The sequence below is a fragment of the Lolium perenne genome, chromosome 5 (genome assembly GCF_019359855.2).
Source record: "Lolium perenne isolate Kyuss_39 chromosome 5, Kyuss_2.0, whole genome shotgun sequence".
NCBI classification, from domain to species: domain Eukaryota; kingdom Viridiplantae; phylum Streptophyta; class Magnoliopsida; order Poales; family Poaceae; genus Lolium; species Lolium perenne.
Window position 1 is genome coordinate 146370923 of NC_067248.2, and position 22646 is coordinate 146393568.

Genomic DNA, 22646 nt, shown 5'->3' on the forward strand with positions numbered 1-22646 from the left:
TGGCTGGCTGTCGCCCGCCGCTTATGTGGATGCCATGCGTCAGCCAGCGCACGCTAACTTGGCAAAGTGCACGCCAACGCAACACCGAGCAAAGCTTCAACCAAAGTTAAAATGTTGCATTTCATAACCACATGAAATAATCAACTAATGTGTGTGAAGATCTACATCTGCCAAGGAACCTAAGGGCATCTCCAATAGGGTGATGCAAACGACAACGCCGGGCCAAAAAATGTGTCTGCTATCACCTCCAACGGGGCTACGCAAAGTGACTGGGCCGTCCGCGGCGACGCAAACCTGGCGTCTGGTGGACGTTTCGTTAGGCCCGCCTGGCAGCGACCCTACGTCGCGATTGGCGCCGCTGCGTCGCTTCGGTAGTCTGCGCCACGTTAATGGCGATGCCTCGGCTGCCGAGCGGCCGCCGCCCACCTCCGCCAACGCAGTAATGGCGACGCCACGCGTCCCGCTGCCGTCGCCTGCCTCCAGCCTATATAAAGAGGGTGCGCGTTCTTCTTCTCATCCACTCCTCAAAACAAACCCTAGCCGCCACAAGCTCCACCGTAGCGCCGCCTAGCTCTTCATTCGACGTAGCCAGGCCCGCGAGGAAATCCATGGTGGGTCCTGGTGGCCGGCGAGGCGGTTGAGGCCGCGGGCCTGGGCGCCCCCGGGGCCGGGGCAGGGGCCGCCGTGGTGGAGCAGCTACGGCCCCACGCTCGCCGTCGCCTGCGCCTCCTCGTCTTCGCAGGAGGACCGCTGCTTCGAGTTCCTCCTCCGCATCGACGACGACCCACTCGGCATCAAGCGGCTCCCGGATAAGTTCGCCGAGTTCGTCGATGGCGTCGAGCTGGCGCACTTGCAGCTACGGGAGGCCAGCTGCAACTTCTGCCGGTGGACTATCGAGGTCTTGTTCAACGGGCAAGACAAGATGTACCTGCACACAGGGTGGGACAAGTTCGCCCGCAACCTCGCGCTCGAGCCCGGCTGCCAGCTTACCTTCCTCTACGAGGGGGACGGCGAGATGATCGTCAAGGTGTCCGACGACACAGCGTGCCGCAGGCACTACCACACCGGCGAATCCGGCTCGGACACCGATAGTTAGAACTTAGAGTGTTGTGGGTATACTTTATGGGTATATCAACGGCATGGCCTAGATCCGGCAAGCCCGGGTGGCCCATAGTTGGTGGTGAGGCATGTGGCCCATCGGGCGGCCCATTTGCTGTAGATCATGAAGGATGAAGTCCAGCCCAGGAACAGGAAGCCGGATCTCAACCGACCTACGAAGGAGGCCGGATCCGTGGAGGCCCATAAAGTACCCGGATCCAGCGCGGCCTAGAAGGAAGGCGGATCCTTGACGTACACGGCAAGATATTGTACCGTAGTTAGGTAACTTGTATTCCGGCTAGGACTCTCCATGTAAACCCTAGATCCGTGCGCCTATATAAGCCGGATCCCGGGAGCCCTAGAGGCACAACCACAACTCATTGTAACAATGCGAAAGCGCCCAGATAATTCCAGACAAGCAGCAGTAGGCCCCCGTCGTGCGTGTGTTCCGAAGCCGGGTAAATCGCGTACCACCGTCCCGTGTGCACTCCGCCCTATGGCCCCTACTTCTTCTCCCTCGTGAGGATCCCTCCTCCGAGGTACCGTCGATTAGGCAACGACGGTTGGCGCCACCGTGGGGCCTGTGGCGTACGGAGGCCGGAACCGGGAGGGTTCCGCCATGGGAAGCTACGACGACACCATCGCTGTGGGGCGCATCCTCTACGCTCGGAAATCTGCCGATCGTCCCTCGGATGAGTGTTGGATTCCGGCTAGGACAAACCCCCGTCAAGCTCTCCATCGTCCCAGTTGGCGGCATACACATCTTCATTGGGGAAACCGTCGATTCCGACGGAAACCCACTGGTAAGTAACGCAGACGCGACCGCCGCGGAGCTGGACGCTGTCGCGAAGATCCGATCTGAGATGCAGGAGCTTCCCAAGGAAGATTCCGCCTCGGATCTGGAATTTTCAAAGCCCACCCAATCCGCCCCTGAGCAGGAAACAACGGTGGAAGACCAATGCAGATCCGCCTGGGTCTCCCAAGTGTTAGAAAAGTAGAGGTGCCACTTCGTACACTTCTTGGCCCATACCGCCGGAACCGCCCCTCACGAAGACGGAGCTGGTCCTGAGCAGGTAGAGGCACCGAAAAACGACGCGGATCCGGATCAGGCTGAGTCTGTCGGAGAAAGCGACACTCCGGTTGAAGAGTCAATTTTGGGCAATCTGAGCCCAATTTCCGGGGATACCCCCTCCATGGATACTGACGAGTTTAACCGCAAGCTAGGGGAGTACGGTTTCGGTGATCAGCCTGAAGTCGACTCCGCCCAGCCTAAGCAGGTTCTCGCAACCGTAGCAGCTACTGGGCAACCTGGATCAGAAGAGGCAACCAACCAATCTGACCCTCAGCCATCCCGCCAAGGATCTCCACTGTCACGGGAGCGACCCCGCAGGGATTCTTCCTCGGAGGAACTCCTGTCAGCTGAAGAGATGGTTGCACGAGCAGTTCTTAACAAACCTATAACCCCGGGCGACGCCGCAGATCCGGAGGCTCTAGAGGCCACTAGAAAGGAAATGCTGGCCACAGCCAAGAAGCTCGCCGATGCCGCAGCCGCATTAAGGGATGAAAGGGCAGAAGCTGCAGGTTTGGTGGACCAATTCGACAGACAGGATCGCGAAATTGCTGCCACACTCGAGCATGTCAAGAGCATGGCGCAAGAATGGGAAGTAAAGATGACCTATGCGCAGGCGGAGGCCGATCGAATTGTTAGAGAAGCAATTCCGCCTCGCAGAATCAACTTCTCCACGCCCGCAGAGCAGCAGCCGCTGGAAACCCCAAAGGACAACATGCTAAAAGCTGCGGAGCTGTTGAAGAAGAAGGACGAAGAGGTTGATATCAACTACCTCCGCAAACTTGTCGCTTCAGCAATGCAAGAAGAAAGCAAGGCGGATACTTCGCGCAGGTTAGAATCCAATCCGGATAACTGTGTATCCACCGCGCAGAAGGACGCTCGCGCCGATCGGCATCCCGATGATGAATCACACACCGGATCCTCGGAGCGCAGAAGAAGAACCAGGGAACACCCAAATCCGATCCCCGTTCCGTCAAAGACGCCTTCGTCAGATCCAAGAAAGGGAAAGGATGCAATGTACCCTGGACGAGACAAATATCGCAACCCCTCTCCTCCACCTAATGGTTACCCGCGACCCCCTCGCCGCCGTAGTCCAGCCGGAAACACCAGGCCCCCAGGGCATGGTGGGATTGTTATCCGCGACAACGTGCTGCCAAGAAACAGAAACAGGGAGCGCTCGCCGGAACCTCGCCGGAACTAGAACAACGATCGTGAGCCCGAGCCCAGGAGGAGTCGGAATGAGGAACGCGACCCAGAGCCTCGCCGGAGCCGCGACCCGGAGCCTCGCCGGAGCCGGAACGACCAGGGCAGCCAGCGCCAAGGCGAAGGCAGCCACAGAAGCCGGAGCCAGCACCGGGAAGGCCGAGGAGAATCGGAAGGCGGAAGCAAGAAATCGGACCGACCACCTCGCAGGTCTCCCTCACCACCACCTAGCGGTGGCGGCGGAGGTGGAGGCGGAGGCGACGGCCGGAGATCTCGCTCTCGCTCACAATCTCCTCGCCACGGCTCGCGCGACGCGCGGGAACGCCTCAACGAATACAGAACCGACTACATCGGTCCGAAGTGCTTTGGCAGGATGATTCGAGAGGAACCAAAGCCAAGGATGAACCTCAAGTTACCCGGAAACCTGAAGCATTATGATGGCACCGAAAGGCCGGATACCTGGATTGAGGATTACTATAATGCAGTAACCTTTGCCGGAGAAACCCCTAACATCGCCTGCCGCATGCTCCAGTTGTACCTTGTAGGTCCAGCCCGGATCTGGCTCAGTGACCTCGAGAAGAACTCCATCTTTTGCTGGTTCGACCTGAAGACCGCTTTCGAGAAACACTTCAGAGGCACCTACAAAAGACCTGCCACGGCAAGCGACCTGCAAGCCTGCATCCAGAAGAAGGGAGAAACCTCAAGAAACTACCTCACACGATGGTTGGCATGCAGGAACGAGTGCGAAAACGTCGACCACACCACCGCCATGTACGCCTTTATTGGTGGACTGCAGAGGGGAGGACTGCTGAGGCATACGCTCACTCGTTTGGCTAACTCAAACAAGCTGACTTTGGATGAAATGATCTCCATTGCCAGTGATCATACTGCCGCCGATGATGACGCAGGCGGTGATCTCGCAGCTACAGCAATCCCCCTACATCAACAAAAGAAGAACCGTGATAACGGCAACAGCAGCAGCCATAAGCGCAAGAACCCTGATGACCAGAAGAGTGGCGGATCCGAGATGGTCGCCATGGCGTTTCAACGCGGAGGTTCAGGAGGCGGAAGAGGACGCGGCCGTGGAGGCGGAGCCGGCAGGGGTCAGCAGCATGCCACTGAGGTCGCAGCTGGCGAATCCCGCGCCCCGTAAACCTACGAGGAGTACAGAGACATGCCCTGCCTGGCCCACCTGGATCCGGTTACATGGAAGTCCACTCACACCAACCGCAACTGCAAGTGGGTCAATGATCTAAAGAACGACCCGGAGGCAGGATACAAGCGAGCCCGGAAGCACCGCCCACGCGGCAAGGGAGGCAAGGGCAAGAACAAGGACAAAGAGGAAGATAGTTCCGAGGCGATGGACGAGGATGATAACTCGCTGGATCCCAAGGTAGGATCCACAGGTAAATCCAACCCATTCGAGAAAAAGAGCGTGGGGGCTTACCACACTTTCCTCGGAACCCCAACAGTCCGCGCTGCCAAGTCAGCTACCCGGATCCTGAACGCCACAGTTCCGGGCCTGCCGTCGCAGATGTCAGGTGGTCGGAAATCCCGTGCACATTTGATAGGGAGGACCACCCTGCCATTGTGCCAAAAGAATGCTACGCCTTGGTTGTAAGTCCCCGCATAGACGGGTATGACTTCTCCAAGTGCCTCATGGATGGTGGAGCCAGCTTGAACATCATGTACCTGGAGACTCTAGAGCGGATGAACCTCACCAAGGAACAGCTCAAACACAGCAACACTGAGTTTCATGGCGTGGTTCCGGGTAAGAAGGCGAATTCCCTCGGCAGCATCACACTTCCCGTGGCTTTTGGCGATGTTCATAATTTCCGCGAAGAGAAGATCACGTTTGAAGTTGTGCCCTTCAAGAGCTCCTACCACGTCATCTTCGGCAGGCCCACCTACCACAAGTTCCATGCGAGAGCATGCTACATCTACAACAAGCTCAAGATTCCGGGTCCTAAGGGTATGATTACCGTATCCGGAGACTACAAAAAGGCTCATGAGTGCGAGTTAGGCGAAGCCGCCTTCGCAGAGTCTGTGATATCTGGAGAGGAGTCGAAAGGCTACAGAGCCGCGGTGGATCCGACTGAGATGCAGACCACCAAGAAGCAGATCTCCGAACAGAAAACCTCCTTCAAGGCCGCGATAGAAACCAAGAAGCACGACCTCATTAAAGGCGACCCTTCCAAGCAGGTTTCAGTCGGAGCCAACATGGACCCCAAATAGGAAGACGCGCTCGTCGAGTTCCTCCGCGCTAACATGGATATCTTCGCATGGCAACCTTCTGACATGTCCGGAGTACCTAGGGAACTCGCCGAGCACTACCTCAACATAAATCCGGGTGCTAAACCGGTGAAGCAAGCTATGCGACGCTTTGGAGATAAGAAGCGCCGCGCCATAGGAATGGAACTAGCAAAGTTACTAGAGGCAGGTTTTGTAATAGAAGTTATCCACACCGATTGGGTCGCAAATCTCGTCCTTGTACCCAAAAAGAACACTGAAATACTAAGAATGTGCATCGATTACTCCGGCTTGAACAAGCACTGCCCGAAGGATCCGTTCCCCTTGCCGCGCATTGACCAAGTCATTGATTCGACGGCGGGGGCGGAACTTCTGTGTTTTCTTGATGCGTATTCCGGGTATCATCAGATCCGGATGAAGGAGTCCGACCAAAAGGCGACTTCATTCATTACCCCGTTTGGTACTTACTGCTATGTTACCATGCCTTTTGGTTTGAAAAACGCAGGTGCCACCTACCAACGTACGATGCAGCGGTGCCTGAAGGACCAAATCGGCCGGAACGTGCACGCTTACGTCGACGACATCGCGGTCATGACCCGGAAAGGATCCGACCTGATCAGCGACCTCGCAGAAACCTTCGACAACCTCCGCAGGTACAAGATGATGTTGAATCCGCTGAAGTGCGTCTTTGGCGTGCCAGCCGGAAAACTCCTTGGCTTCATAGTCTCTCACAGAGGCATTGAGGTTAACCCGGAAAAGATCAAGGCAATCCTGTGTATCAAACGGCCAACTTGTCTTAAAGATGTGCAACGACTAACTGGTTGCGTCGCAGCAATTAGTAGGTTTGTTAGCCGTCTTGGCGAGAAGGCGCTACCTCTGTACAAGCTGCTGAAGAAAACAGACAAATTCGTCTGGGACGACGCAGCCGACGCAGCTCTTCGGGGGATGAAGGAAATACTCACCTCCCCACCTATTTTGGCAGCCCCAGCAGAGTCAGAGCCAATGCTCCTTTATCTGGCAGCTACCAACAAAGTCATCAGCCTCGTCATCGTGGTGGAGCGAAAGGAAGAAGGTCATGAATATGACGTCCAAAGACCTGTCTATTACATTAGCGAGGCATGCGACGGAGTCAAAGCAAAGATACCCTCACTTTCGTAAGCTAGCTTATGGAGTGTTCCTAGGCAGCCGGAAGCTGAGACATTACTTCCAAGAGCACCCCGATGTGATTGTGAGCAAGGCTCCGCTGTCAACAATTCTCAACAACGCTGACGCAACAGGACATACGGCTAAATGGGGCATCGAATTATCCGCCTTCGACATCGCTTACAAGCCTAGGACTGCGGTTAAATCCCAAGTCTTGGCAGATTTCGTCGCATATTGGACAGAAGCTCCGGATGCAAGTCTGGAGCCGGAACCAGAAACATGGGTCATGCACTTCGATGGATCCAAGCAGCATCAAGGCTCAAGAGCCGGAGTCACCCTGAAGTCCCCTACCGGAGAAGAACTGCAGTATGTTCTGCAGATCCACTTCGAAGCTACAAACAATATGGCGGAATACGAGGCTCTACTACACGGTCTGCGCATCGCTAAGGAAATCGGGATCAAGCACATCATATGTTGTGGAGACTCCGACCTGGTGGCACAACAAGTAGCCGGAACCTGGAACGCCAGAAACTCCGTCATGGCGGCCTATAGAGACGAAGTTGACGAGATCGCCAAGTGCTTCCTCAGATACGAAGTCAAGTACGTCAGGAGAGACGATAACACAGCGGCTGACATGCTATCCAAGCTCGGATCCGGCAGGAAGCAAATTCCGCCTGGCATCTTCCTGGAGCATCTCCGGATACCCTCGGTGAAGGGCGCTAACCCGGAAAACCCAGAAGTGGCAGTGTCTCCGGCTAGGGAAGTGATGGCTATCATTCCGGCTTGGACACAGCCTTTCCTGGACTACCTCATCAATCAGAAGTTGCCAGAGGACGAGGTCCTCGCGCGACAGATCGTCAGACGAGCAAGATCCTACACAATTGTTGATGGACAGCTCTACAAACGAAGTGCAACAGGGGTATTTCTCAAATGCGTCTCCAATCAAGATGGCATTGAAATCCTCAGAGAGATCCATGCAGGGGACTGCGGGCATCATGCCGCCCCCAGGTCACTCGTTGCAAAAGCTTTTCGGCTAGGTTTCTACTGGCTCACAGCTAAAGAAGATGCTGACAAAATAGTCAAGACCTGCCGAGGTTGTCAGTACTACGCTACTCAACCAAACGCTCCAGCCCAAGAGCTGAAGACCATACCTATCACCTGGCCATTTGCGGTCTGGGGGCTCGATATGGTTGGTAAGTTAAAAAGATCATCTCCTGGCGGTTTTGAATACCTTCTGGTCGCTGTTGACAAATTCAGCAAGTGGATCGAGGCAAAGCCAGTGAGGAAAGCCGATGGTGCTACGGCACTAAAATTTGTCTGCAGCCTCGTGATGAGATTCGGCATCCCACACAGCATAATCACAGATAATGGCACAAACTTCGCTCAAGGAGAGTTGAGGGATTATTGTGAGACAGTAGGGATTCGATTGGACCTTGCATCTGTGGCTCACCCACAATCCAACGGTCAGGTTGAAAGGGCTAACGGCCTAATATTATCAGGAATTGAACCGCGCCTTGAAGAACCGCTGCGACGAGCAGCTGGAGCTTGGGCTGATGAGTTGGAAGCTGTTTTGTGGAGTTTATGAACTACCCCTAACAGATCAATAGGGTTTACCCCATTTTTCCTGGTATACGGATCCGAAGTCGTGCTTCCCTCCGACATCATCCACGATTCACCGCGAGTTTCCGCCTACAATGAAGAAACAGCTGATGAGGCCAGACAGCTATCTGTGGACCTGATCGAGGAAGCTCGGAACTTAGCTGACCAGCGCTCCGCCATCTACCAGCAGAAGCTCCAACGCTATCACAGTCGTCGAGTTCGGAATCGCTCCTTTATGGCAGGAGACCTGGTCCTCCGCCTTCGTCAGGTGAAAGACCATAAGCTGCAATCTCCATGGGAAGGACCCTTCGTCGTTAGCAAAGTGCTTCATAACGGGTCGTACTGCCTTGTTGATTTCCACGAGCTGAAGGATAGACCTGCTAATTGGCACCGGAAACGCAAGCGTGAGGATCCGGATGACATCTACGACGAGACAGATCGCCCTTGGAACATCGCACAGCTACGTCCTTTCTACACTTAGTATATTTTTTCCGAGTTACAAACTCTGTAATAGTTATACATGATCAATGAAATAAAGCTTATGGTTCACTCTTTGAGTCTTTTACCTCCTTTACTTGTTCATTTTAGATCATGTATGTTTTTTTCCGACTAAAACCGCAGAGCTGGATGTTTCCGCCTAGGCGTGTATGAAAGTTGTGATTTTCAAAATCGTCCCTTAGGACGTAAGCCTAAGTTTTCTGGTGGAAAAAATTTTCGTTGCGAACTCGTGGATTCCTGGTAGCGACTTCCGGCACCTAGGCTGGGGGCTTGTTTCCGCGGTTATGGACGGACGCCATTGGGCTTCGTCACCGCAGGCGAGCATTTTCGGCCAAAGGTTTTCCGGCTCGTGGAAGGTCAAACGAGTAAGCCGGAAAATTAACAAACCAGCACTTGCTTTTAACAAAACGAAACATGCAAATAATTCTAACGGATAGCAGGATAAGTTTTCCGCCCACGCATAATTGTTTCGTCCCTAGATACTTAAGAATTAAAGTTATATTACAAACCCTCGCTGGGGCCAAAATGATGCATTGTTTTCTCCCGCAGGAATAAAAGTTTTCACTCCCCCTTAGCCGGAGAAATCTTGCCCTCTGGATCTTTTTCCTTGGCGTCTTCGGCCGGAGATGACACGTCTTCATCACTTTCTTCCTCTTCTTCAGAAGCTGCAGCGCTGGTCTTGGGTTCCTCTTGGGGAGCGTCCTTGGAGCTGGTCCAGGTAAATTGGGTTCCGGATTCCGCAGGTCGCGCCTCCGCGTCGTGCTCCTTTTGAAGTTCGGCTTCCAAGGGCTCGTCCGCAGGAAGAACGACCTTGTCGTAAAATTCCTCATGCCGGATCCTGCGCGCGATACGGGTGTCGTAGCCGCTCACTGCATCCAGGAGCGCGTTAACATCCGCATCCGGAGGAACGCCCGTGGTTACCTGCTCAAGATCAAGCTCCGGGTTATGTGCTAAGCACATAGTTAAGGTCATTGCAGCTGCGCCTCGGGCTGATGATGCTTGTAGATCCGTCACCAGCTCCGGAAGAACGTCCACTTTTCTAACAAGTTTGCGAACGTTGCAAGTGCGACTCCTCTTGATGGATAAGTTGTAGCATATCTTGCGGGAGGCGGAGATGAGATCTTTGCAATCATCGCCTGCAAGTTGAAGAAGGTCGTCTCGTGGGAACAAATTCCGACACTTTTCCGAATACCCAAGCAGCTCTGCATAAGATAATCAGGATATAAGCATGCAATTTGAGCACAAAGAAAAAGGTCGGAGCAAACATCTAGACAAGGTTTCAGCATAGTACCCAAGATGTTCTCGTTGAGCAAGTCCCAGTGATGTTCCGCGGTCTCCATATATTTCTGGAACCCATAGAGCTCTTTCTGCTGCCTCTTGATGGTCTCGCTGTCAGCATTTCTTTTCAATATAAATTCGCCCTTTTCCCTGATGTGCTCGGAGTTTTCCTCCGCCAGCTGTTTCTCGGCCTGCTCCCTCTTTAGTTCCGCCTCCTTTAGTTTCGTTTCCAATTCTTGGTACGAGGAGTACAGGTTCTCAAGTTCCGACGAGGCTGTAGCAAGGGAAGAGGATGCGCCTATAATAACATAAGTCAAAAACAAGTTCAAAGTCGGAATGTGAACTAATGACAAAAAAGACGGAAACCAACCTTGGGCGTCCGCCAGTTGTTTGTTCAGTTCCGCGTTCGCATCTTTCAGAGTCCGGATATTTTCCGCCTGATTCAGAGTAACGCGGCGCTGAAGGGCAATGTTCTTGTGCAGCTCGTAATGCAGCGCCTGCTGTTCCTGTAAAGCATAGACAGGGCAGGAGTAAAAATTCGGCCTGTAACAGTGGTTTCCTTCAAAGCATTATTGCTGGAACCTTTCCGCCATAATACTTGGGGGCTACTGATCCAATTTACAAACTTTCCCGGAAGTAATCTTTCTCTAAGCATCTAAGCGCTAACTATTATTTGAGTTTCTGCCTACATGCTTGGGGGCTACTGGGGAGTACCTTTTGCTTGCAGATGAGTTTGTCGAAGAACTGGCCGACATCCTTCTTAAAGTCCCGGATTTCCGATGTCGCGGCGTCAGGCTTCCCCCAGGCGTTGTTCAACATGGCGTTGAGCAAGTCTTGTTCAAGTTCCCATTTCTCCACCTCAGTTAACTTGTTGAAAAACTTGGTAGCATATGCCTTGGGGGTGGAAGTGATGTCAGCCGGATCTCCAAAGTTTTTCGGAAAAACGACGATGTCGCCAGCGCCGTTTCCGGCCTTCTCAGAAGAAGTGACTTCAGCCTATCCTTGGCCTTGTTCTTCTGCGTCTTCTTGGGCAGGGCCTTTGGCCTTAGGATCTTCTCCGCCCACTTTCTCGCTGCTAACCGGAATTATTTCCGGTGGAGTGTTTGCGGCAGGAGGGGGAATCGATTAGCCTGAGGGGGAGACGGCCGAGGAGTAGGGTGGGAGGTACTTGGCGGAGCTAGAGTAGTAGGACCAACTGCCGGAGACTTTTTCATGTATTTAGTAATAGGCTCTTGGCTGATGGTCCGCGTGGCAGTGGTGCTCGGATTCCTGCAAACAAGTGAAAGGGATCGAATAAGAAATAATTTCGCCAAAATAGAGGTGCACCATATTCGGAAACTTACGGGGCGCCGGGGATGATGGGGCGCGAACGTTTGCCAGCTGTTGAAAGCATCTTCAGGCGTGCACGTTCCGCTTTCCTCGAGTCTAGCGGAGGTGGCCTTACGGTCTTGGACTTCTTGGCGGAGGCCTCGCCGCTAGCTCCGGCTTCTGAGCCGGAAGCTTTGGCGCGGGGACGCTTCGAAGGTCGGGGGGCCGCCTTGCGGGGTGCCTGTTCCTCTTCCTCCTCTTCGTCTTCCGGAACCTCCTCCGCCGCGTCGCCGCTGACAGGGACACGAAGAATGGTGCGGAAGTTTTCCTCCGCCAAAGTGTTGAGCTGGGAGGAATATGAATAAAAGTCAAAGTTAACATCCAAAAACTTGTGAAGTTTGAAGCAACGAAAAGAACAGAGCTTACCGGAGTACACTGGTCGTTTGTGCAAATATCCTTGATCAGTTCCGGGACCTGTTGGCCCCTAGGAATTTTCACCAACGTCTTGAACCTTCTCTTGAGGGAGTCGGCCGGAAGATCGTGGCGAGTGACTCGGAGGAGATCGTCCGCCCCAGTGTAGGCGCACATCAAGCGTGCGTTGTAGCGCAGGGGCTGGATCCTCCGGCTGAACCAGCTAAGGGTAAGCTGAGCTCCGGTTAGCCCGTCATGGACTAGCCAGGAGATTCTCCGTGCTGCCTTCTCCAAGATAGGGGTTTGGGCGAGCGAGAGAACAAAGCTCCAGCTTGCGAGCTCTTCCGGAGGCTCGTTGATGAACTCGGGCAAGCCATCGTGGACGTCCGGAACTGAGGCGTTCTTTTCATAGAACCATCCGGCGTTCCAGTACCGGACGGATTCGTGCGAATCGTGAGGAGGATACATGCGGCCAGGTCGGAGCATGAACGTCATACTCCCACAGTTCACCATTGTTTTGTCTTTCGTTTCCTTCTTCACCCGGAAGAAGAACTGCCATAATCTGACATCTGGTCGGATCCCAAGGTGCCCTTCGCAAAGAGTTACGAAGTTGGAGAGGAGGAGGTATGAGTTTGGGCAGATGTTGTGGGGCTGGAGCCCGTATGTGTTGAGGATGGAGAGGAAAAACTCCGAGCAAGGGAGTGATAGTCCGCGTTCCACCCAAGCCTTAGTCATGACGATTTCTCCGGCTTCGGGCTTGGGGACGTCGGAATCGCGTGTGAAACTCCAGTGAGTGGAGATCATACCCTCGTTCTGGAGCTCTCTAAGCTCCACATCAGTAGTTGCGCAGGGCCACCACTGACCCCGCTCTCCTTCACGAATCCGGGCCTTGGACGCCCTCTTGTTTTCCGCCTCCTGTACTTTGGCTGCCATCCTAGCTTGTCCCTCGAGTTCTTCTTGAAGCTCTTTGAGGGAGGGGATCCGGCCTGGAGCGGTGCTGGAAGATGCGGAAAACGGTTGAGCTAACCTAATGTCGGAAACATATGGTGGCAGGTATGCTATGGGATCCGGACATATTGGTTCTAATGGATTGGGATCCGGGCTACTCGGAGAGCTACCGGTACAGTGCGATGAATCAAGTGGCATGCTTCCGGCTGCGCCCATGCAAATTATTTGAGTATCCGGATCTACACTAAGTTTGTCTTCTACGAGGCCGGCGCACGTACCGTTAATGGCGCGGTGGCTCGACGGAGCTCCGGTGAAGTTGAGGTCGCCGGACTTGCAGGAAATCACCTCGCGTGACCACGAATCGGCGGCGGGAAGGATTTCCCGTTCAACCGAAGGGGTCTTGGCGTGAGGAGAGGCTTGGACTGGCGGCGCGCGGAGTTCGCCGTGGCGAGGTTCGCCGGAGATGAGATCCGTCGGGCGGCGCGGCGCGAGGAAGAAGATGAAGTGGTGAGGTGCGGTGAAAGAATGAAGAATTACCGAGCCGTGGGGTATTTATAGGCCACGCGCGGAGATTCGGGATTCGGATCCAACGGTGGAAACGGAACGGTCGCACCGTTGGATGGATGACACGTGTCTTAGGTCAAGTGCGGTAAAACGACGTGGAGGTAACTTAACCATGCATTCCCGAGATTTCCGGCTAAAGATTTGCATCTGCGGAAATTTAGCGCGGGAAAAAAGGAAGGTGTGCGCGGGGAAAGCGGAATCTCCGTTGCAATACCCAATCTGAAGATGAAGGATTTTCGAGTGAATGAACCCGGAATCAAGTAAAAGTTTTGAAGCTCTTCAAGATTCTCTTTGGATCCGAGCTGAATGGTGAATCTCGGAGAACTTCGGGGGCTACTGTTGTGGGTATACTTTATGGGTATATCAACGGCATGGCCTAGATCCGGCAAGCCCGGGTGGCCCATAGTTGGTGGTGAGGCATGTGGCCCATCGGGCGGCCCAGTTGCTGTAGATCATGAAGGATGAAGTCCAGCCCAGGAACAGGAAGCCGGATCTCAACCGACCTACGAAGGAGGCCGGATCCGTGGAGGCCCATAAAGTATCCGGATCCAGCGCGGCCTAGAAGGAAGGCGGATCCTTGACGTACACGGCAAGATATTGTACCGTAGTTAGGTAACTTGTATTCCGGCTAGGACTCTCCATGTAAACCCTAGATCCGTGCGCCTATATAAGCCGGATCCCGGGAGCCCTAGAGGCACAACCACAACTCATTGTAACAACGCGAAAGCGCCCAGATAATTCCAGACAAGCAGCAGTAGGCCCTGTCATCGTGCAGGTGTTCCGAAGCTGGGTAAATCGCGTACCACCGTCCCGTGTGCACTCCGCCCTATGGCCCCTACTTCTTCTCCCCCTCGTGAGGATCCCTCCTCCGAGGTACCGTCGATTAGGCAACGACATAGAGTGTTCTTTCTTTGCAGCGAATATGGCTACGGGCCAGTTGAAGCCAGTAGTGAAAGTTTCTAGTTGTTCTTCCTCAGAAGAACCAACTGGGGCACTGATGCGTGCAGTTAACACACGTCCGTTGGGAACCCCAAGAGGAAGGTGTGATGCGTACAGTAGCAAGTTTTCCCTCAGTAAGAAACCAAGGTTTATCGAACCAGTAGGAGTCAAGGATCATGTGAAGGTCGTTGGTGACGGAGTGTAGTGCGGCGCAACACCAGGGATTCCGGCGCCAACGTGGAACTTGCACAACACAATCAAAGTACTTTGCCCCAACGTAACAGTGAGGTTGTCAATCTCACCGGCTTGCTGTAAACAAAGGATTAGATGTATAGTGTGAATGATGATGTTTGTTTGCGAAGAACAGTAAAGAACAATTGCAGTAGATTGTATTTCAGATGTAAAGAATGGACCGGGGTCCACGGTTCACTAGTGGTGTCTCTCCCATAAGATAAATAGCATGTTGGGTGAACGAATTACAGTTGGGCAATTGACAAATAAAGAAGGCATAACAATGCACATACATATATCATGATGAGTACTATGAGATTTAATCAGGGCATTACGACAAAGTACATAGACCGCTATCCAGCATGCATCTATGCCTAAAAAGTCCACTTTCAGGTTATCATCCGAACCCCTTCCGGTATTAAGTTGCAAACAACAGACAATTGCATTAAGTATGGTGCGTAATGTAATCAACACAAATATCCTTAGACAAAGCATTGATGTTTTATCCCTAGTGGCAACAGCACATCCACAACCTTAGAACTTTCTGTCACTGTCCCAGATTCAATGGAGGCATGAACCCACTATCGAGCATAAATACTCCCTCTTGGAGTTACAAGTATCAACTTGGCCAGAGCCTCTACTAGCAACGGAGAGCATGCAAGAACATAAACAACATATATGATAGATTGATAATCAACTTGACATAGTATTCAATATTCATCAGATCCCAACAAACACAACATGTAGCATTACAAATAGATGATCTTGATCATGATAGGCAGCTCACAAGATCTAACATGATAGCACAATGAGGAGAAAACAACCATCTAGCTACTGCTATGGACCCATAGTCCAGGGGTGAACTACTCACACATCGATCCGGAGGCGATCATGGCGATGAAGAGACCTCCGGAAGATGATTCCCCTCTCCGGCAGGGTGCCGGAGGCGATCTCCTGAATCCCCCGAGATGGGATTGGCGGCGGCGGCGTCTCTGGAAGGTTTTCCGTATCGTGGCTCTCGGTACTGGGGGTTTCGCGACGAAGGCTTTAAGTACGCGGAAGGGTAGGTTTAGGGGCGACGCGAGGGCCCCACACGCCAGGGCCGTGTGGCCAGGACCTGGGTCGCGCCGCCCTGTTGTGTCGGCGCCTCGTTGCCCCACTTCGTTTCCCTTTCGGTCTTCTGGAAGCTTCGTGGAAAAATAAGACCCTGGGCGTTGATTTCGTCCAATTCCGAGAATATTTCCTTTGTAGGATTTCTGAAACCAAAAACAGCAGAAAACAGCAACTGGCTCTTCGGCATCTCGTCAATAGGTTAGTGCCGGAAAATGCATAATAATGACATATAATGTGTATAAAACATGTGAGTATCATCATAAAAGTAGCATGGAACATAAGAAATTATAGATACGTTTGAGACGTATCAAGCATCCCCAAGCTTAGTTCCTACTCGCCCTCGAGTAGGTAAACGATAACAAGGATAATTTCTGAAGTGACATGCTATCATAATCTTGATCAATACTATTGTAAAGCACATGAGATGAATGCAGCAATTCGAAGCAATGATGAAGACAATGAGTAAACAACTGAATCATATAGCAAAGACTTTTCATGAATAATACTTTCAAGACAAGCATCAATAAGACTTGCATAAGAGTTACTCATAAAGCAATAAATTCTTAGTAGAAAGCTTTGAAACAACACAAAGGAAGATATAAGTTTCAGCGGTTGCTTTCAACTTCAACATGTTTATCTCATGGATAATTGTCAACACAAAGTAATATAACATGTGCAATAGGTAAACATGTAGGAATCAATGCACACAGTTTACACAAGTGTTTGCTTCTGAGATAGAAAGAATAGGTAAACTGACTCAACAATAAAGTAGAAGAATGGCCCTTCGCGGAGGGAAGCATGGATTACTATTTTTGTGCTAGAGCTTTTCATTTTGAAAACATAGAAACAATTTTGTCAACGGTAGTAATAAATCATATGTGTTATGTATAAGACATCCTATAAGTTGCAAGCCTCATGCATAGAATACTAATAGTGCTCGCACCTTGTCCTAATTAGCTTGGATTAACATGGATTATCATTGCATAGCATATGTTTCAACCAAGTGTCACAAAGGGGTACCTCTATGCCGCCTGTACAGAGGTCTAAGGAGAAAGTTCGCATTGGATTTCTCGCTTTTGATTATTCTCAACTTAGACATCCATACCGGGACAACATAGACAACAGATAATGGACTCCTCTTTTAATGCATAAGCATTTAACAACAGATAAAATTCTCATAAGAGATTGAGGATTTGTGTCCAAACTGAAACTTCCACCATGATTCATGGCTTTAGTTAGCGGCCCAATGTTCTTCTCTAACAATATGCATACTCAAACCATTTGATCATGAAAATCACCCTTACTTCAGACAAGACGAACATGCATAGCAACTCACATGATATTCAACAAAGGTAAAAGTTGATGGCGTCCCCAGAAACATGGTTACCGCTCAACAAGCAACTTATTAAGAAATAAGATACATAAGTACATATTCTTCACCACAATAGTTTTTAAGGCTATTTTCCCATGAGCTATGTATTGTAAAGGCAAAGAATAGAATTTTAAAGGTAGCACTCAAGTAATGTACTTTGGAATGGGAGAGAAATACCATGTGGTAGGTAGGTATGGTGGACACAAATGGCATAGTTTTTGGCTCAAGGATTTGGATGCACGAGAAGAATTCCTCTCAATACAAGGCTAGGCTAGCAAGGTTGTTTGAAGCAAACTCAAGTATAAAACGGTACAGCAAGACTCACATATGAACATATTGTAAGCATTATAAGACTTTACATCGTCTCCTTGTTGTTCAAACACCTTAACCAGAAAATATCTAGACTCTAGAGACCAATCATGCAAACCAAATTTTAACAAGCTCTATGTAGTTCTTCATTAATGGGTGCAAAGTACATGATGCAAGAGCTTAAACATGATCTATATGAGCACAACAATTGCCAAATATCAAATTATTCAAGACATTATACCAATTACCACATGCAACATTTTCCGTTTCCAACCATATATCAATGAACGAAGTAGTTCAACCTTCGCAATGAACATTAAGAATAAAGCTAAGAACACATGTGTTCATATGCAACATCGGAGCGTGTCTCTCTCCCAAACAAAGAATGCTAGGATCCGATTTTATTCAAACAAAACAAAAATAAAAACAAACAGACGCTCCAAGTAAAGCACATAAGATGTGACTGAATAAAAATATAGTTTCACTAGAGGTGACCTGATAAGTTGTCGATGAAGAAGGGGATGCCTTGGGCATCCCCAAGCTTAGATGCTTGAGTCTTCTTGAAATATGCAGGGATGAACCACGGGGGCATCCCCAAGCTTAGACTTTTCACTCTTCTTGATCATATTGTATCATCCTCCTCTCTTGACCCTTGAAAACTTCCTCCACACCAAACTCGAAACAAACTCATTAGAGGGTTAGTGCATAATTGAAAATTCATATATTCAGAGGTGACATAATCATTCTTAATACTTCTGGACATTGCACAAAGCTACTGAAAGTTAATGGAACAAAGAAATCCATCAAACATAGCAAAACAGGCAATGCGAAATAAAAGGCAGAATCTGTCAAAACAGAACAGTCCGTAAAGACGAATTTTCCTGGGGCACTTAACTTGATCAGATGAAAATGATCAAATTGAGTGAAAGTTGCGTACATATCTGAGGATCACGCACGTAAATTGGCAGATTTTTCTGAGTTACCTACAGAGAATTCTACTCAAATTCGTGACAGCAAGAAATCTGTTTCTGCGCAGTAATCCAAATCTAGTATCAACATTACTATCAAAGACTTTACTTGGCACAACAATGCAATAAAATAAAGATAAGGAGAGGTTGCTACAGTAGTAACAACTTCCAATACTCAAATATAAAATAAAAGTGCAGAAGAAAAATAATGGATTGTTTCCCATAAGCGCTTTTCTTTAACGCCTTTCAGCTAGGCGCAGAAAGTGTGAATCAAGTATTATCAAGAGATGAAGCATCGACATCATAATTTGTTCTAATAATAGAATCATAAGGTAAATTCATTCTCTTTCTAGGGAAGTGTTCCATACCTTTCTTAAGAGGAAATTGATATTTAATATTACCTTCCTTCATATCAATGGTAGCACCAACAGTTCGAAGAAAAGGTCTTCCCAATATAATGGGACAAGATGCATTGCATTCAATATCCAAGACAACAAAATCAACGGGGACAAGGTTATTGTTAACCATAATACGAACATTATCAATCCTCCCCAAAGGTTTCTTTATAGCATTATCAGCAAGATTAACATCCAAATAACAATTTTTCAATGGTGGCAAGTGATACGTCTCCGACGTATCAATAATTTCTTATGTTCCATGCCACATTATTGATGATATCTACATGTTTTATACACATTATATGCCATATTTATGCATTTTCCGGAACTAACCTATTGACGAGATGCCGAAGGGCCAGTTCCTGTTTTCTGCTTTTTTGGTTTCAGAAATCCTAGTAAGGAAATATTCTCGGAATTGGACGAAATCAACGCCCAGGGTCCTATTTTCACACGAAGCTTCCAGAAGGCCGGAGGAGATACGAAGTGGGGCCACGAGGTGGCGCCACACTAAGGCGGCGCGGCCAGGCTAGGGCCCGCGCCGCCCTGTTGTGTGGGTCCCTCGTGACTCCACCGACCTTGCCCTTCCGCCTACTTAAAGCCTCCGTCGCGAAAACCCTACCACGTTCGACGAAACCAGAGAAAACCTTCCAGCGCCGCCGCCATCGCGAAGCCAAGATTTGGGGGACAGGAGTCTCTGTTCCGGCACGCCGCCGGGACGGGGAAGTGCCCCCGGAAGGCTTCTCCATCGACACCACCGCCATCTTCATCAACGCTGCTGTCTCCCATGAGGAGGGAGTAGTTCTCCATCGAGGCTCGGGGCTGTACCGGTAGCTATGTGGTTAATCTCTCTCCTATGTACTTCAATACAATAATCTCATGAGCTGCCTTACATGATTGAGATTCATATGATGATGCTTGTAATCTAGATGTCATTATGCTAGTCAAGTGGGTTTTACTTATGTGATCTCCGGAGACTCCTTGTCCCACGTGTGTAAAGGTGACAGTGTGTGCACCGTGTGGGTCTCTTAGGCTATATTTCACAGAATACTTATTCACTGTTAGGAATGGCATAGTGAAGTGCTTATTTATATCCCTTTATGATTGCAATGTGTTTTGTATCACAATTTATCTATGTGCTACTCTAGTGATGTTATTAAAGTAGTTTATTCCTCCTGCACGGTGTAATGGTGACAGTGTGTGCATCGTGTAGTACTTGGCGTAGGCTATGATTGTGATCTCTTGTAGATTATGAAGTTAACTATTGCTATGATAGTATTGATGTGATCTATTCCTCCTTTCGTAGTGTGAAGGTGACAGTGTGCATGCTATGTTAGTACTTGGTTTGGTTATGTTGATCTGTCATGCACTCTAAGGTTATTTAAATATGAACATTGAATGTCGTTGCCTAATCGACGGTACCTCGGAGGAGGGATCCTCACGAGGGGGAGAAGAAGTAGGGGCCATAGGGCGGAGTGCACACGGGACGGTGGTACGTGATTTACCCAGCTTCGGAACACCTGCACGATGATAGGGCCTACTGCTGCTTGTCTGGAATTATCTGGGCGCTTTCGCGATGTTACAATGAGTTGTTGTTCTGCCTCTAGTGCTCCCAGGATCCGGCTTATAAAGGCGCACGGATCTAGGGTTTACATGGAGAGTCCTAGCCGGATTACAGATAGCCTAACCACGGTACAATATCTTGCCGTGCACGTCACGGATCCGCCTTCCATATACGTCGTACTGGATCCGGGTTCCTCACGGGCCTCCGTGGATCCGGGTTCCTCCTAATGTCGATACGGATCCGGCTTACTAATCCTGGGCCGGACTTCTTCCTTCATGATCAACAGCAACTGGGCCGCCCGATGGGCCACATGCCTCATCACCATCTGTGGGCCACCCGGGCTTGCCGGATCTAGCCACTGTCGATGGTACACCCATGAAGTATACCCACAACAGTAGCCCCCAGAGTTCTCCGAGTTTCGCCTGCTATTTCCGCCTTTGCTAGTCCATCATGGTATCCGACAATGTCAGTAACGCGGAGAAACTTGAAGAACTCCAACTTCACATTTTCTTCTTTTCCCAACTTTTAGTCGGAAAAATGCTCCCATTCCGCGGGACTTCATCCATCGACGTTTTGAATACGTTTCCGGGTTGCCCCTGCGTCAAATGAGGACCAACTTACCCTCACGCAATTACCCGGAGTCTCTAAAAGACTCAAACGGTTCCGCCAATTCCGGCGCCATTTTCGCGCGATTTGTGCGGTAACTTATCTCTAGCCATTTTTACCATTTAGGGTTTTGGACACGTGTCACACATCCAACGGTGCGACGCTTGCATTCCGACCACAGGATGCGGAGCACGAATCTCGTCCCTCTGGCCTATAAATATCCACCGTCAACCCTAGCTCCTCATTCACCCCCCTTTCTCACCTCTCCACGCAGCGCCGCTCGCGAGCTCTTCCTCCGCCGTGCCGGAACCCGCCGGAAAATTCGCCGGAGCATCACCGGAGCGATTTCACCACCGTGGTGTTCATCGTGTTCTTAACTCCGGCGAGCCACCGTACGAAAACCTCGTCGCCAGCGACTCCGACCACCGCGAAATCCATCAAGGTAAGTTCTCCGAGCTTCGACCCTTTGCCGTAGTTGGTAGGGATGATCGCTAGGTTGACGATGCCGGATCCAACTAAAAAATGTTTCCGCCAAAACCTTTTCTTCAGATGTCTTCAACGACTCCGCCTCCGACCTCAGAACCTATCATGGCGACCCCAATCTCCTCCGCCCCTCCACCCTTTGTTCCAGTCAGGCTGGATCCTTCAAAGGATTCCGGCAAGGAGGCTAAAGGGACCTCTGCTCACCCGGAGAAAGCCTCCGGGGCGGATCAAACGGAGCACCAGGCGGAAGAAGTCGTCAAAAAGTCGAAAGCTCGCCAACGAGACTCCGAAGCCAAGGGAAAATGGTGGCCCTGCACCACCACCGACATGGAGCTGAGGAACCTCGAGACGGAGGGCTTCCTGCAACACGGAAGCTGGAGGTCAATTCCGAATGAACTAGCTCCAGCTCCTAAGGATGACGAGATGGTGCTGACGAAAGCACTGGTGGAGCGCGGTTTTTCATTTCCACCTTCAGACTTCTTCCTAGAGATTCTGAAGACCTATGGGCTCCAACCCCACAACATTTCTCCGAACAGCGTGCTTGCAATCTGCAACCACGTCACCCTCTGCGAAGGCCATCTCCGGGTAACCCCCGAGCTCCCTCTGTTCCAGTATTACTTTACTGTCAAGAAGGAGAGGATCCGGCAATCCACCGAACTAGCTACATGCGGATCCATCACCTTCATGATCCGCCCGGGCCGCGTCTACCCCCCCACCGACCGCCACGAATCCGCGAGGTACTGGTCTGGAGGTTTCTTCTACTTGAAGGACGTCTCCGACCCCGCGAGCGAAAGAAAGCTGCCGCCATTCAAGAACTGCCCCGCCATCGAGCTTCCGGCATGGTCGCACTGCCCCCACCTTTCCGAATCGCCCCAGCTCACACGCGCCGTCAGGCGGATCTGTAAGCTAACGGAGGAGGGGCTGACGGGGAAGGACTTAACCCTTTCCTGGTTCACCAAGCGGATCCAGCCGCTCCAGCACAGGGACCGCCTGATGTTCCAATACACAGGGCGCGATGACCCAATGCGCGCCACAAAAGACAATCTTTCCGCCGACGCCATCGACAAGAGGATCCGGCTCCTCATCAAAATCCCACGTGAACTTCACGTTCACGTGTGCAACAAAGACATTCACACGAATGGTTCCGGAACCGCGGTACGTCATCTTGACTTTAGTCTATTGTTTCTCTTCGCATTCAAACTTTTTTGTCTAAGTGTTTAACTTTGCATTAGCTCGAGGCGCTTGAAGAAAACGAACTCGGAACTATGCTCCGGGTTCCTTCCACCGGCAACACGGA